The sequence below is a fragment of the Ursus americanus genome, chromosome 19 (assembly GCF_024610735.1).
Source record: "Ursus americanus isolate L20-20 chromosome 19, mUrsAme1.1.p, whole genome shotgun sequence".
Taxonomy (NCBI): domain Eukaryota; kingdom Metazoa; phylum Chordata; class Mammalia; order Carnivora; family Ursidae; genus Ursus; species Ursus americanus.
In genome coordinates, this window is record NC_142145.1 from 50,311,637 (window position 1) to 50,327,219 (window position 15,583).

The 15,583-nt window shown below is 42.3% G+C and overlaps 1 pseudogene; it reads right to left on the reverse strand.

Moving 5' to 3' along the window:
* Positions 1 to 3,833: 3,833 nt before the first annotated feature.
* Positions 3,834 to 4,947, reverse strand: LOC123782095 (actin, cytoplasmic 2 pseudogene; annotated as a pseudogene).
* Positions 4,948 to 15,583: the final 10,636 nt, after the last annotated feature.

The following is a 15,583-nucleotide window of genomic DNA, read 5'->3' on the forward strand; positions in this document are numbered from 1 at the left end:
CATACAGTTCAACCTCTCAATCAATAAGGAATACCAACCTTGGCATTTTTGTAGATGGCACACCTAGTCCTGACTACTTCCAGCAGTAGTTCTGTTTCCAAACTGCTAATTACTTGAAAGCATCTGATGGTTAAGCAATGCTACTTGCCAGAAGGTTCTATCTCTCTCAAATAAATAAATAAAATCTTTAAAAAAGAGAGAGAAAGTGGGGCGCCTGGGTGGCGCAGTCGTTAAGTGTCTGCCTCCAGCTCAGGGCGTGATCCCGGCGTTATGGGATCGAGCCCCACATCAGGCTTCTCCACTACAAGCCTCCTTCTTCCTCTCCCACTCCCCCTGCTTGTGTTCCCTCTCTCGCTGGCTGTCTCTATCTCTGTTAAATAAATAAATAAAATCTTAAAAAAAAAAAAAAGAGAGAGAGAGCAAGACGATTATCAAAAACAATACCGGGCACACCTGGGTGGCTCAGTCGGTTAAGCATCTGCCTTTGGCTCAGGTCATGGTCCTGGGATCCTGGGATCAAGTCCCACACCCAATTCCTTGCTCAGCAGGGAGCCTACTTCTCCCTCTGCCTGCTGCTCTCCCTGCTTGTGCTCTCTCTCTCTCTCTCTGACAAATAAATAAATAAAACAAAAAAGTAATATTGGTATGTTAGTATCTAAGCTATGGAATGTACTTGAATTTTGCCACATGTCCTTTATTAGGATTTTTTTTCCTAGTCCAGGATCCATTCCAGGATCACACTCCCAATAGTTGTCAAATCTATTTACTCTCCTTTATGCTGGAAGAGCTGGTCATTATATCTTTGACTTTCATGATCTTGGCATTTTTGAAGTGTCCAGTCAACTTATAGGCTGTCCCTTAATTTTTGCTTAATTTATTCTCATGGTTAGATAGGATATGTTTCTTGCAGGACACCACAGAAATGATGTTACATTCTTTTCAGTGATTTGCATCGAAAGGTACATGATGTTTATTGGTACCATTAATGTAATTTAATCACTTGATTTTGTTAGTATGTGCAAAGTTACGATTTTCCTCTTCGTAAATAAGAAGTGAGGAGGAGGGGTGCCTGGGTGGCTCAGTCAGTTAAGCATCCGACTCTTGATTTCAGCTCAGGTCATGATCTCAGGGTTGTGAGATGGAGCCCCACGTCAGGCTCTACACTGGGCAGAGATTCTCTCCCTCGTCCTCTGCCTCTCCCCCAACTCTCTTTCTTCCTCCCTCTGTAAAAAAAAAAAAAAGTGAGGAGGATACTTTGGGGCTATGTAAATATTTAGCATTAAGCTTTCAGCCACTAGTTTTAACATCTATGTCTCTTGAATGAATTATTACTATGATAGTTAAAAAATGATTTTTTTATTGAGAAATAATTGACATATTAGTTTCAGGTGTACAACATGATTCGGTATTTGTGTATATTGCAAAATGTTCACCACAATAAGTCTAATTAACACTTATCATCACACAGTTATACATTTTTCTTGTGATGAGAACTTTTAAGATCTACTCTCTAAGCAACTTTCAAATATACAATACAGTATTGTTAACTATAGCCACCTGCTATACACTGATTTTTAAATTTCTAATTCTAGAAATTTTTAGGTGGAAAGTGATTTTTAACTTCTGTTATTCATTACTTCTACACTAATCACTTGCCATTCTACTCTAAGGAAGAACTTTCCCTTCTCTACTATTTATTTATATCAGTATGGACCCATGGATTCTTATTTTAATCAATGTATTATAATCTATAGCTATCATTATTTATCTGATGTTTAAATTGTCCCAGGTTTGACCAGTGGGAGCCCTCTTCAGCCTGACTGCTCTATCCTTTTTGACATTTCTCTGTCTTTCTTCAAGTATTTACTTGCTTTCTGGCACAATCCAATGTTTCAGGCCCAGTCTTTACTTTCCTTGCTCAATCCCTGGAATTGGCCAGTTGTCCAAGGATGACTGGTCCCTTTTAATGGACAATGATATTTGGAAACCAAAACCTGAGCACTGTATGTATTCATTCCTACTAACGTGCCAGTGCTTCCAGTCCTTCCCCAAGGACAGAGCTAGAGTGTAAGTATTCACTTATATCTATATATTTCTATCTGTATCAATATACTACAAACTGTGAGTTCATATCATTAGGAAGTCCAGTGGTAGCTCTTTTACAGACCAGGGTGACAGAGGAAGAGGCAGGCAGAGAGATGAGCTCATGAACATCCATGGGGACAATGGGCAAAGGCCAGGAGGCTGCCCACAGTGATGGACAAGGTCAGAAAAGTGGTTTAAGGGGCTTAATCTGAAGAAGTTGTGGAGGTGGTTAATAGAGATGGTATCCCCAGGGGCAAAAGAGAAGGACAGAACGACACTCTCCTACTCTCTGTGATAATAAAATCTAAAGAAATATACCAAGGAGGGGGTAATCTTTTTTTTTCTTTAACTGATAGACTATCTTTTAGAGTAGTTTTACGTTAACAGTGAAATTGAACAAGTGTGATTTTTTTAACTCTATAATCAACAAAAAGCAAGAGTATTAGAGCAGGGGGCTAAGGATGGTCATCCCTATAAAAAGTCATAATCCATTGCTCAGTTACCAGATCTGGGCCACTTTCAGATCTGAATCCCATTGACTGAAGAGGCAGCTGAGTCTCCAGAAGGAGGGACCTAGCGACATCATGGCAAGTGTATATGGTGATGATTCCCCCCGTCCTTCCCCCAAAGAGACCCACAGCCACTTACTTGAGTGATCGTACAGTGTGAAAAGAAAACAAACCAGACTGTTTAGGACTATTTGACACAGGATCTGAGTTGACATTAACCAAAAGCACCAACACAGATGGCTCCTCTATGAGAGTAGAGCCTACAAGGACTAATTAATAGAGTCCTGGCTCAAATCTGGCTCATCATGTACTCATTGGGTCTATGGACCCACCCAGAAGTCATTTCCTCAACCTCCAAGTACATAATTGATATTAATATATTTGGGATTTGGAGTATACCCCACAACCCCACAACACGTCCCTGGTATGCAAGCATAAAAGCGGTAATAATGAGGAAAGCCCTATGGAAACTGCTGAAACTGCCAGCTTTGCCAAGATAGTAAATAAAAATAACATCATATACCAGGGAGGATGGCAGACATTAATGGCACCATTAAAGACCTGAAGGATTGAGACGTGGTGAAGGATTCACTATCATATCTCCACTTAATTCACCAGTCTGGCTCTCTCAGAAACAGGATGGTGCCTGCAGAATGACATAGATTAAAACGATGAATAAATTTACAGGTGTCAATGCAAAACCTTTTCCAATTCAAGGCAAGTAAGGACCCACCATGTTCTGGCAGGGAAATATCAGCTAAGAAAGGAAACTGAGTGACAAGTCTTGGACTTTGCCGACCCTATAAGACAAGCAAGACAGAAATAACAAGTGGTCCAAGAACTCTTCCCAGCCTCTAGAGAAACCCTGGAATAGTCGGTTCTACACATTAATACTCTGCACATATCAAGAAATTGATGGTTTTGCAAATTCTTAGCGAGCAAATGGATTTCTCTTCCATAAATATGTCCTGTCACCTCACAAGTGACTAAGCCACATGTACTAAGGATTTAAATCAAAGATATATGCAGGGTTTTAAACATATACAAGGAAATACCTGAATACAACCTCAAAGTCAGCAGCAAATTCTACAATCCAGTGCTAATAACAGATAAAACCTTCAGTGAAGAATTTCTTTTCAAAGCCTTATTCCAGTTTCATGAGACCAGCAGGAGGTGAAGCAAATGTACACTTCTGAATCACTTCATGCAGCAAATGCTGTGAATCTTCTTGCAGCCCGTTTAGAAACACCTGCAGTGAATGACGGAGGGTCCCACTTGTCCTTCTTCTGCTTGCTGATCCACATTGGCTGAAAAGTGGACAGTGAGGCCAGGATGGAGTCCCCAATCCACACTAAGTACTTACTTTCAGGAAGAGTGATGATCTTGACCTTCATTGTGCTGCGAGCCAGGGCAGTGATCTATTTCTGCATCTTATTGGCAATGTCAGAGTACATGATGGTCCCACCAGACACACCATGTTGACATACAGTTTCTTCTCAATGTCAACATCACACTTCATGATGGAGTTGAAGGTGGTCTCATGGATATGGTCTCACAGGACTCAGTGGCCAGGAAGGAGAAATGAAAGAGTTCCTCTGGACAGTAGAGACACTCATTGCTCATGTGATCACCTGGCTGTCTGGATGCTTGTAATTCTCCTGGTAGGAGGAGGACAGAGTGGTGGCCATCTCCTGCTGCAAATCCAGGGTGACATAGCAGAGTTCTTCCTGATGTCATGCATGATTTCTTTTGCTCAGTGGTGGAAGTGAAGCTGTAGCCTTGCTCTGTGAGGATCTTCATGAGGAAGTCAGCCAGCTCCCAGCCAGCAAGGTCCAGACCCGGGATGACTAAGGCTGGGTGGAGCCCTAGTAGATGGGCACCCTGTGGGTGACCCCATCCCTAGGGCCCATGACAATACCAGAGGTGTGACCAGCACAGCCTGGATGGCCATGCACATGACCCACATGTTGAAGGTCTCAAACATGTCAGAGTCATCTTCTGTCTGTTGCTCGTGAGGCTCAGGAGTGCCTCAGTCAGCAGTCCCAGGTGCGCTTCCAGAGGCTGTAGCTCAGAACATAGTCATGATAGAAGGTGTGAAGCCAGGTTTCCCCAGCTCATCCCAGCTGGTGACCGTGCTGTGCTCCACGTGCTACTTCATGGTCACGATGCACCAATTGCTCTGGGCCTTGTCACTCATGCAGCTGTCCTTCTGCCTCGTGCCCACCATGACACCCTGGTGTTAGGTGCCCAATCATAAATGGGAACACGTCTAGGGCTCCTCATTCCCTGCAAAGCCAACTTTACACATGCCAAAGCCATTGTCAATGACTAGCGTGGTGATTTCTTCTTGCATTGCCACCTGTGGGGGCTGGGAGCAGAGGAGCCGGGAGGCTGAGACACAGGAGCACGTGGAGCGCAGGCTGGCTGCAGCGAGTGACATCACAAGTCTTTGTATGTGATCATTGTCTACAGTTTCAGTTGGTGACTTCTCTTTGTTTTAAGCATAGTTTAAAGTGGTTTTAAATTTCCACATAGAAGTTTTGTTCCCCTGATTTTTATTAATATTGTGTTGTAATTAGAGAATACCGTCTTTACTGTTTACTGTTTGGACTTCGCTGAGGATTTTCTTTGTGGCCTAACAGTTTTTGTGAGTATTCATGGGCAATTGAATCCTTTTTAGGATATTTAGGATATTTAATTGGATATATTATCAATCAGATCTACCTTATCAACTATATAACTAAGGTTTCCATAATTATTTTTTATTTACTTGATCTCTCATAGATTGAGAAACAAAGACTAAGTAATTTTATCAAGTTCTCGTTAGTAAATGGTAATGTTCTTTAGGGAAGGGCAAAACCGAATTCAGGCAGTTTGACTTCAGAACTTCTACTCTTAACTATCATATCATGTTGACTTTCGTGGGTGTTCATTAGATTTTTCTCTGTGTGGCATCACTGGGGCGTCAAGCCATTCGGTAGGAGGAAGAGAGATCTCCCAGGGAAAATCAGTAAAAAGGATTGTGAGGACATGGGAGTTTGTGAAGCAATTTAGCAAAGTATCCAGGAAGTCAGGTAATCTCTGAAGAGCTGAGGAATTGTGCAAATTATAACACAACTAGAGAGAAAGGATCCGTAAATTAATGGAATATTGGTCAGTGAAATTGCCAAGGGTGTGGCACACTTAGCAAGGTTGCAGTGTGGTGGGGCAGGGGAGATGCAGTTAAATTGGGGATTGTAAATGGCTCATGTTGAGCAACAGAGTGATTAGGGACAAGCTCCACCAACAATCTGTGAGAGGGTTCTGATAGTGAGATAGTCACCTCTTACAGACCTCCCAACCTCTGACTGGGGAGGAAGATATGAGCTCTGAGTCAGGAGACTCCACCCACCAGACCATTGCAGGGGTAAGATACAAATAGGGAAGGACCGAGTTGTTTGCCTGTGAAAGGGAGGTGACAGCTCCATTGTGGTGGAGGGTGGGGTAATGAGTAGCTCTCTACTGGCAAGACTTTCAGCTCCTAAGAAAGGAGAAAGATACCCGTGCTGAGGAAACTAGTTTGTTCACTAGCAGAAACGAGCTCACCTTAAGGAAGTCCTCTGGTATTATGTCTAAAAGAGGACACAAACCAGAGCAGTATAGTTACAAGGAAAAATTACTGCCTGCTTATCTTTAGGACTGAGAAGTAGACAGAATATTTGTTCTCGGGGCGCCTGGGTGGCTCAGTTGGTTAAAAGTCTGTCCTCAGCTCAAGTCATGGTCCCAGGGTCCTGGGATCGAGCCCCACAATGCACTCTCTGCTCAGCGGAGAGCCTGCTTCTCCCTCTCCCTCTGCCTGTCACTCCCCCTGCTTGTGCTCTCTCTCTCTCTCATAAATAAATAAATAAATAAATAAATAAATAAATAAATAAATATTTTAAGATTTTATTTATTAATTTGACAGAGAGAGAGAGAGAGAAAGAGCACAAGCAGGGAGAGAAAGAAACAGGCTCCCCACTGAGCAAGGAGGCTGATGTGGGATTTGATCCCAGGACCTTGGGATCATGACCTGAGCTGTAGGTAGATGCTTAACTGAGCCACCCAGGCACCCCAATAAATAAAATCTTAAAAAAAAAAAAAGAATATTTGTTCTCTACAAGTTAGTTTCCCAAGCTCATAAGAAAAGGCCTTTCGTCTTTGCTCACAAGGACAGACAATGCAAAACTCCACCCATATGCTAGTAGAGAAATGGAAGTGTTGTAAAACTACTTTCTTAGGTATCTGACAGTTTTGGGTTGGGGAAGATGAGATTAGGTCTGTTTGAGAGGCTTGGTTTCTTAGACACCAAGTTATTTGGACCGTGGAAAAGGAATTCCATATCTGCCCTCATACCTACACCCTCCTGCCTCATATTCTGGAAGAGAAATACGGAGAGGTGGAACAGCTGATTACTTGAAATTGTCCATTCTCAAGCAAGCAAGAGAAGATGTGGAATTATATCAGGCCAGATATGAAGTTGGCCGTGGAGGAGGGGGAGAGGCTGAAGGGGTTCTCACACATCCCGCAGCAAGCCTCTGGAGGAAGATGACAGGCAAGCAGCAGGTGTCAAAGGCAAGAAATCCCATATCAGCCTGTGGTAGATACTGTCCATCTGTAGGTGAAGACAAGGTGAGCAATTGGGTAACTAGCAACTGAGAACAGCATATCCTGGTATCTTTCCTTAAGGAAAGCTCTACTCTGGGGCAAAGAAAGGGAACTTGGGGAGCTTGATCAAGTGAGGGGCATAGTGTGGCTTCTAGGGAAAGGAAAAATAAGGAGACTCCAATTCTGCGGGACAGTCACTCTGAGAGTTGAAGAAGTTACCCAAAACTAACAAAAGCCAGTTATAGCACACCAACCAAAGAAAAGGCCCTCAAGTCGTACCTGGGGTTTCTTGTTAGGAAAAACTGATCCTGGGGTGTCTCAGTAAGATAGAATAGGGTTTGTGTTTGTGCTGGTTGGTTCTAAGAAGGGACGGGTTGTTAACCTTGCTTGCAACCGCTGTGGAGTCTTCAATGCGTTTCGTTAGCAACATAGTTCTGTTGCCCCAAGTCCTGTTGAAAACCTTGTTTATCACAGTCTAACGGCTGGCAGAGCTGCGCTGCGCTTTCTCAGGCTCCAATTAGATTAAAGGTCCTGGTTGGGGAAAGTAATTTGGCCGAGCAGAAGGCCAGGGAAAAGCCTCAGTAGGGTTGTATCTAGAGGAGCCCTCGAGGAAAAAGTCCATGAAAGCAGACCAAGGGGAACCACGGCTTATGTAGAGGCCGGAGGCCGCCCGGCGTAGCTGAAGCTACTTCCTGCACTCCCATGGATACTTGACTCTGGGAGGAGATTTTGGCACGTGGGAAGAGAATAACAAAATCACATTAAGTGTAAGATACCATGTACTTCCCCTTCCTGTTGTGGTTGGCTTTGCTAGAACACACCTTGAGGAATTTGGCTTTGACTTGTAAGCAGTTTTCTTCTTACGCAAGCAAAGTTAGAGACAATACACTATTTACTATAAACTTCCTTTGTTCTGAAAAAGCAACAGGGTTGGACAGATTGAGTTTTGTAATAAAAGCCAAAGATGTTCTCTAAAATGGGAAGAGTTGAGACACTGTGAATCCAAAAATCTAAAGTGTTCGTGGGACCCTGTAATATACCATGTGTATGCGTGTGCGTGTGTGACTTGTGACTCCACTCAACTTCTTTCTTCTTTTTTGAGAAGCCTTTTTTTAGGTTTAGATCACAGGAACAGGAGGAGGGACACACCCAACAGCTGTAGAAGCAGGAAACATCTACTCTAAAACTGAAGAACAAAAACATGAAAATTGAGAGTGTTTGCACATATTTTGTTCCAACTAACTTTCTTTAAAAAGCCCACATTTCATCTGTGTATGATGGGGAATGGGGATGCTTGGTTCTCTTTGCGCCGTGTCCCCAGCATAACTTAAGCAGTTCTATCTTTGCAAATTTACTGTTTCCTTCGGAGAGTATTTCTTTTCTAGATCACATTCCAGGGCATTAGGAGCTAAATCCCCATCAGGGGATGATGTTCGCCTCATGCTGAAGGAGGGTCTGTGAAGAGGAACAGGCCTGAGCTTGGCTGAAGCCAAATTAACTAAATTACTGATGAGAGCATTTAGAACTAAAAAATAAAGATGGTACGGAATGTGAAAAATACAGGTTGTCCTTGTTTTTCATAATTTATTTGGTTATGTAAAAGTAAATGAGCTACTTGTATCTCTGATGGGGATGCTGACTCCCACCTTTATGACAGGCCAGCTGCCTTATAAGGGGAAGATGAGTAGTGTCCAGTTTTCAGGGGAAAAGCTTCTCTTTCAAGAAAGTGAAACCTAGATAGGAAATAGAAACTTAGTCCACGGGGGATCTTGTCTTTCTCTCTGAGTTTTGTTTGGGAACTATATTGGAAATAAGGTAGACATGTTTGAGAGACTACTGATTGCTAGGGGAAGACCACCCCCACCCCTCTGAAGGCAAGGGCTATACGCTGCAAATGATTCACTGATATTTTGTAAATCAGACTATATATTCTTTTTTATATTCATCACCTTTTTGTCCCCTTTGGTCCAGTCTTTCTCAAAATACGGTATTTAGACTACCTACACTAGAATCACCTGGCAGTTGTTAAAAATAAAAATTCCTAGTCCCGTAGAGTACGGGCACACCTCGGAGATATTGTGGATTCTGTCCCAGTCACCCCAATAAAGTGACTACTGCATTAAAGAACGTCGGATAAATGTTTTGGTTTCCCACTGCATATAAAAGTCATGTTTACACTATACTGTAGTGTTTTAAGTATACAATAGCATTATGTCTGGAAACAACGTACATATCTTAATTTAAAAATACTTTATTGTTAAAAACAAATAAAGCTAACCATCACCTGAGCTTTCAGCAAGTCATGCTCTTTTTGTGGGTGGAGGGTCTTGCCTCCGTGTTGATAACTGTTGATTCATTAGGAAGGTGGTTGCTGAAGGTTGAGGTAGCCATGGCAATTTCTTAAAATAAGACAACAATGAAGTTTACCGCATCAACTGACTCTTCCTTTCATGAATGATTTCTCTGTAGCATGAACACTTTTGACAGCATTTTATCCACAGCGGAACTTCTTTACAAATGAGGGTCAATCCTCTCAAACCCCGTCACTACTTTACCAACTAAGTTTATGGAATATTCTAAGTTCTCTGTTGTCGTTTCAACAATGCTCACAGCATCTTCACCAGGAGTAGATTCCACCTGAAGGAACCATTTCTTTGTTCGTCCGTCAGAAGCAGCCCCTCCTCCACTAAAGCTTTATCATGAGATTGCAGCCATTTGGTCATATCTTCAGGCTCCACTTCTAATTCTGGTTCTCTTGCTGTTTCCACCACATCTGCAGTGACTTCCTCCACTGAAGTCTGGAACCCCTCAAGGTTCCCCACAGAGGTGGAATCAACTTCTTCCACACTCCTGGTAATGTGGATATTTTGACCCCATGAATCACAAATGGTCTTAATGGCATCTACAATAATGAATCTTTTCCAGAAGACTTTCCACTGACTTTGTGCCCAGATCCATCAAAGGAATCACTGTCTGTGGAGGCTACTGCCCTATGGCATGTGTTTCTTCAATAATAACATTTGAGTTGAAATTACTCCTTGATCCATGAGCTGCCAAATGGATTTCGTGTTAGCAGGCAGAAAAGCAACATACATCTAATTGCGTATCTCCACCAGAGCTCTCGGGTCACCAGGTGCATTATTAGTAAGTACTTTTTTGAAAGGCATCTTTTTTTCTGAGCAGGGGGTCTCAACAGGGGGTTTAAAAGATCCAGTAAGCCATGTGGTAAACAGATGTGCTGTCATCCTGGCTTTGTTGCTCCACTTACAGAGCCAACACATGGTAAATTTAGCATAATTTTTTAAAATTAATTTATTTATTTGATTGAGAGAGAGCATGAGTGGGAGGAGAGGCAGAGGAAGAGGGAGAAAATCCTCAAGCAGACTCCCCACTGAGTACAGAGCCCAACACAGGGCCTAATCCCAGGACCCCAAGATCATGACCCAAGCTGAAATCAAGAGTCAGAAGCTTGACTTATTTCACTCAGCATTATCTCCTCCAGTGCCGTCCATGTTGCAGCAAATGTTGAGAAATCATTCTTTTTCATAGCTGAGTAATATTCCATTGTATATATGGACCCAAATAAGTCAAGCAGAGAAAGACAATTATCATATGGTTTCTCTCATCTATGGAACATAAGAACTAGGAAGATTGGTAGGAGAAGAAAGGGATAAAGAAAGGGGGGTAAACAGAAGGGGGAATGAACCATGAGAGACTGTGGACTCTGAGAAACAAACTGAGGGCTTCAGAGGGGAATGGGATAGGCTGGTGATGGGTAGTAAGGAGGGCACGTATTGCATGGTGCATTGGGTGTTATATGCAACTAATGAATCATGGAACTTTCCATAAAAAACCAGGGATGTATTGTATGGTGACTAACATAATATAATAAAAAAATATTATTATAGGAAAAAAAAGAGTCAGAAGCTTAACCAACTGAGCCACCCAGCTGCCCTAATTTAGCGTGATTCTTAAGAGCCGGAGAATGTTCAGAATAGTAAACGAGCATTGACTTCAACTTAAAGTCACCAGCTGCAGTAGCTCTAATAGGAGAGTCAGCTGGTCCTTTGGAGCTTTGAAACCAGGATTGTCTTCTTCTGTGAAAGTCCTAGACGGCATCTTCTTCCAATAGAAGGCTATTTTGTCTACACTGAAAATCTGTGTTTTAGGGTAGCCATCCTCATTGATGATCCAAGCTAGAGCTTCTGGGTCACTGGCTGCAGCTTCTCCATCAGCACTTGCTGCTTCACCTCGCACTTTGATGTCATGGAGGCGGCTTCTTTCCTTAAACCTCATGAACCCCCCTCTGCCAGCTTCAGACTTTTCTTCTGCAGCTTCCTCACCTTTCTCAGTCTTCATAGAATTAAAGAGAGTTAGGCTTTGCACTGGGTTAGGCTTTGGCTTAAGGGAATGTTGTGGCTGGTTTGATCCTCTATCCAGACCACTCATACTTTCTCCATTATCAGCAATAAGGCTGCTTAGCTTTCTTATCACTTATGTGTTCACTGGGTGAGTGCTTTGAATTTCATTCAAGAATTTTTGCTTTGCACGCATAACATGGCTAAACGATGCAAGAGGCCTAGCTTTTGGCCTGTCTCATCTTTCAACATGCCTTCCTCACTATGCTTGTTTCTAGCTTTTGATTTCAGGGGAGAGATGTGAGACTCCTCCTTTCCCTTGAACACTCAGACTCCATTGTAGGGTAATAAATTGGCCTAATTCTAATATTGTTGTGTCTAAGGGAATAAGAAGGCCCAAGGAAAGGGAAGGAGACAGTGGAACGCTGGTGGATATAGCAGTCGGAACGCACACAGCATTTGCCCCATAAGTTTGCCCTGTTAAGCAGGTACAGTTCATGGTGTCCCAAAGTAATTACAATAGTAACATCAAAGATCACTCATCACAGATCTCCGTAACAAATATGATAATAATGAAAAAGTTTGAAATACTGCAAGAATTACCTAAACGTGACACAGAGACACAAAGTGAGCAAATGCTGTTGGAAAATGGCACCAACAGACTTGCTCTATGTAGGGATGACACAAACCTTCAATTTGTAAACAACAGCAACAACAAACCACAGTATCTGTGAAATGCAATCAAGTGAAGCATGATAAGATGAAGTATGCCTACACTTGACTCATTTAAAATATCTCAGCATGGAATCTAGGAATCTGTATCTTAAACACCCCTTACAGGGGTTTTTTCTTATGCATACTAAAGTCTGATCACCCCAGCAGGATCTCAGCCGTGCTGCCAGCAATTAAGGAGAAGATCTGTGTTCATGACAGTGATAGCATTTTAAAGAGGGAACTGGTGGTGAAAACAGCATAAAGAGATTCCCAAGTGGAAGACTGGAGCTTCACTGTCTAGCTTTTTTATAGAGCCTGTGTGTAAATTCACCTTCTACTGCCAATTGAGAAGACTTTAGTTTGTTATTGCCGGAGATGGTAATTTCCTGTAGACTTTGACTCTTTCTTTGTAGAAAAGCTTATAAATACCTTATCTTTGATTTGCCACCAGATGAAGCCTGAAACTTCCAAGTTGGGCTGTTGTTAAATCTTTACGAAGGTGGTTTTCTTTGAGTCAGACCATATCTTTCTGCAACAATTGGAGTAGGATCTGTCTTGGGTGTTCGGTTCTATCTTCTCCAAGAACTACAATGAATCCTCACCAACATTTTATTTGGAGCCAGAGTCAAAGGTTGGAAATGAATGACCTGGCTGCTTTGTGGCCTCACAGGACCTCTGAGATACCCGAGTGCTCACAGAGGACTGATGGGAGCCTCAGAAACAACGAATACTTCCTCCTTTAATATTTTCTCGCTGCCTCACTTACCTGCCATGCCCAACCTACCGTGTGCTTACACGCTGTCAGTCCCATTCTTCCGGCCTCCTCTCTTTTCCTCTGCATGAGTTATGTCATTACTAATCTATAAAAGCAAAACTTATACTTTGTGCTGCTTCCTATATGATTAAGCATATCACCCACTATTGTTAGAAGCAAAATTAAACCATTTTGCACTATTAGATAAACAAAATAGTAGGGTCATCCTGACTTGTTCTGGTATCCAGACTAAGAAACCCTGGGAAATTTCCTGTAAACCTGGATTCCCTAAAAAAGTTGGGTTTTTTCCCCCACAATGAACATGCTAATTGAATTTGGTACCCTCGATAATTTTACCTTTCTTTCCCTGTAAGTGTGTTTTGAATTTGGTGAGCCAGTCTTTTTGGCTTCCTCAGAAAGTCTGACACCCTCGCATGGATGATAAGTAAAGTTTGTCCTTCCTTTCCTAAATTTGACGGAATCCTCAGTCTTCCTTTGGGGCTCCCTTCCAGCTCCTTCTATTGTGCCCTCCAGAAACCCTTCCATTGCACTAAGATCACTTATATTTCTCCCCATTTCAGTAAAAGCATCATTAGCCAGCCAGTGGCCTGAACCCAAAACCTAATAGTCATTTGTGACCGCTAGCTCCCCCCACTCCCTTCTCTTATATCCTAAAAGTCTTTCATACTAGTTCATAACTCAACCATGACCTTATTTATTTATTTAGGTATGAGAGTTTTTATGTTTTAATCTGTTGCTATTTGAAAACATCTTTACTGAGATATATAATTCAAATACCATAAAATTCACCCATTTAATGTGTACAATTCAATGGTTGCATGTATATTCCCAGAGTTGTGCAACCACAGTCTAACCTTAGATATTTTTATCATCCCAAAAAGAAATCAGCACCCTTTAGCTGTTAACTGTAGTCTCTCACTTGGGTTCCCTTAACAGCCTCCAACAAGTTATTAGTTTAAGCACTTGTGTCCCATTCTCCATACTACAGTCAGAGAGAACTTTCTTTTTTTTTTTTTTTTAAGATTTTATTTATTTATTCGACAGAGGTAGAGACAGCCAGCGACAGAGGGAACACAAGCAGGGGGAGCGGGAGAGAAAGAAGCAGGCTCATAGCGGAGGAGCCCGATGTGGAGCTCGATCCCATAACACCGGGATCACGCCCTGAGCCAAAGGCAGAAGCTTAACTGCTGTGCCACCCAGGCGCCCCAGAGAGAACTTTCTAAAGTGCAAATCTAAGTGCACCTTATCCTAGATTAAAAACCTTCAATAGTTCCTTATTCCCATTGTCGTCCTGACACAGTACAAAACATTTAAGTTGAATTTAGGGCCTTTAGGAACTAACCCTTTTTCTTAATTCAGGGATAAATAATATTTTAGAATCATCTGGGAGCCATGTGGGACTTCAGAAAACTGACAAACCCCATGAATATGTATGCAAGAGTTGATATGTGCTCGGATATGTTCTCCTCCTCTCCTGGAGAAAAGATGATAAATTGCATTAGATTTTCCAAGGTTTAGATTATCTAGAAGAGCAGATTAACTATATATAGTTTTACTCATCTTATAGTTTCGTATTGATTGTACTTTTATTTTATGTGTGGAGTGGGAGACACAATCACATTTTCAGAGTTCGAGGTTTCTAGAAGATCATTCTGGCCTGGGGTGTGTCGAGGGCTTATGCAGCCCAGGGCACAGAAGTTTTCCTTGGGGGAATAAAGTCTAAAGTGAGCCTTGTTAGTTAAACTAAGTGCGTGGGGAGTTGGTTGGTAGAGGAGGACAGAGCTGGGAAGGGCCACAGAAAGGCGAAAGTCATCTATTGGAGGGGGAATGGAATGCCAGCACCACAGTGCGTCTGAACTATATATCCTGGGTGTGAGACGGGGGACCCTTTTTTATTCATCTTTGAACCCCCAGTGCTTGGCACACAATAGGGATAGGATTGGCAGCAAGTGCCAAATGGATTAACAAACAAATGAATACTTCTGATAAGGCGTCACAGTTATTTATGTTTCTGTGCCTGTTTGATTCCTCTCTGACTCATTAATCTGACATGAAGTATTTGTTGAATTGCCCTCAGTTGCATAGCTAGATAGAGGCTAGGCTTGGCGCTTGGGAGCACACGCTTTACTCATAGCTCACTCCTCTTGTCCCTACCACCATGCCGACTCTTTCATGCTGTACAAGTAAACAAATGGACCACCTCTGAGACTTCTCGGAGGCTCACAAACCACAGTTTCTTTTGTGATAATTAGTTTCATTTCTTCTCAGTTAGCCACATGTCTTATGGGTAAGCAACATTTTTCTGAAGCTGTGAATTTCAAATATCCAAACCCTTGTATTTAGGTAAATACAGATGTTTTCTCTAATGGATGTAAGAGAGCACAGTAAGTGTGTACTCTTGACTCTGCCATGGTGCCTAATGTCTGTTGTGGGACTCTAATGTCTTAATGGAACTGAGTCATCTGAAGAAAAGCTTGATGTGCTTGCCAATATAGTACTTTGCCTCCAATTTCTAGTTG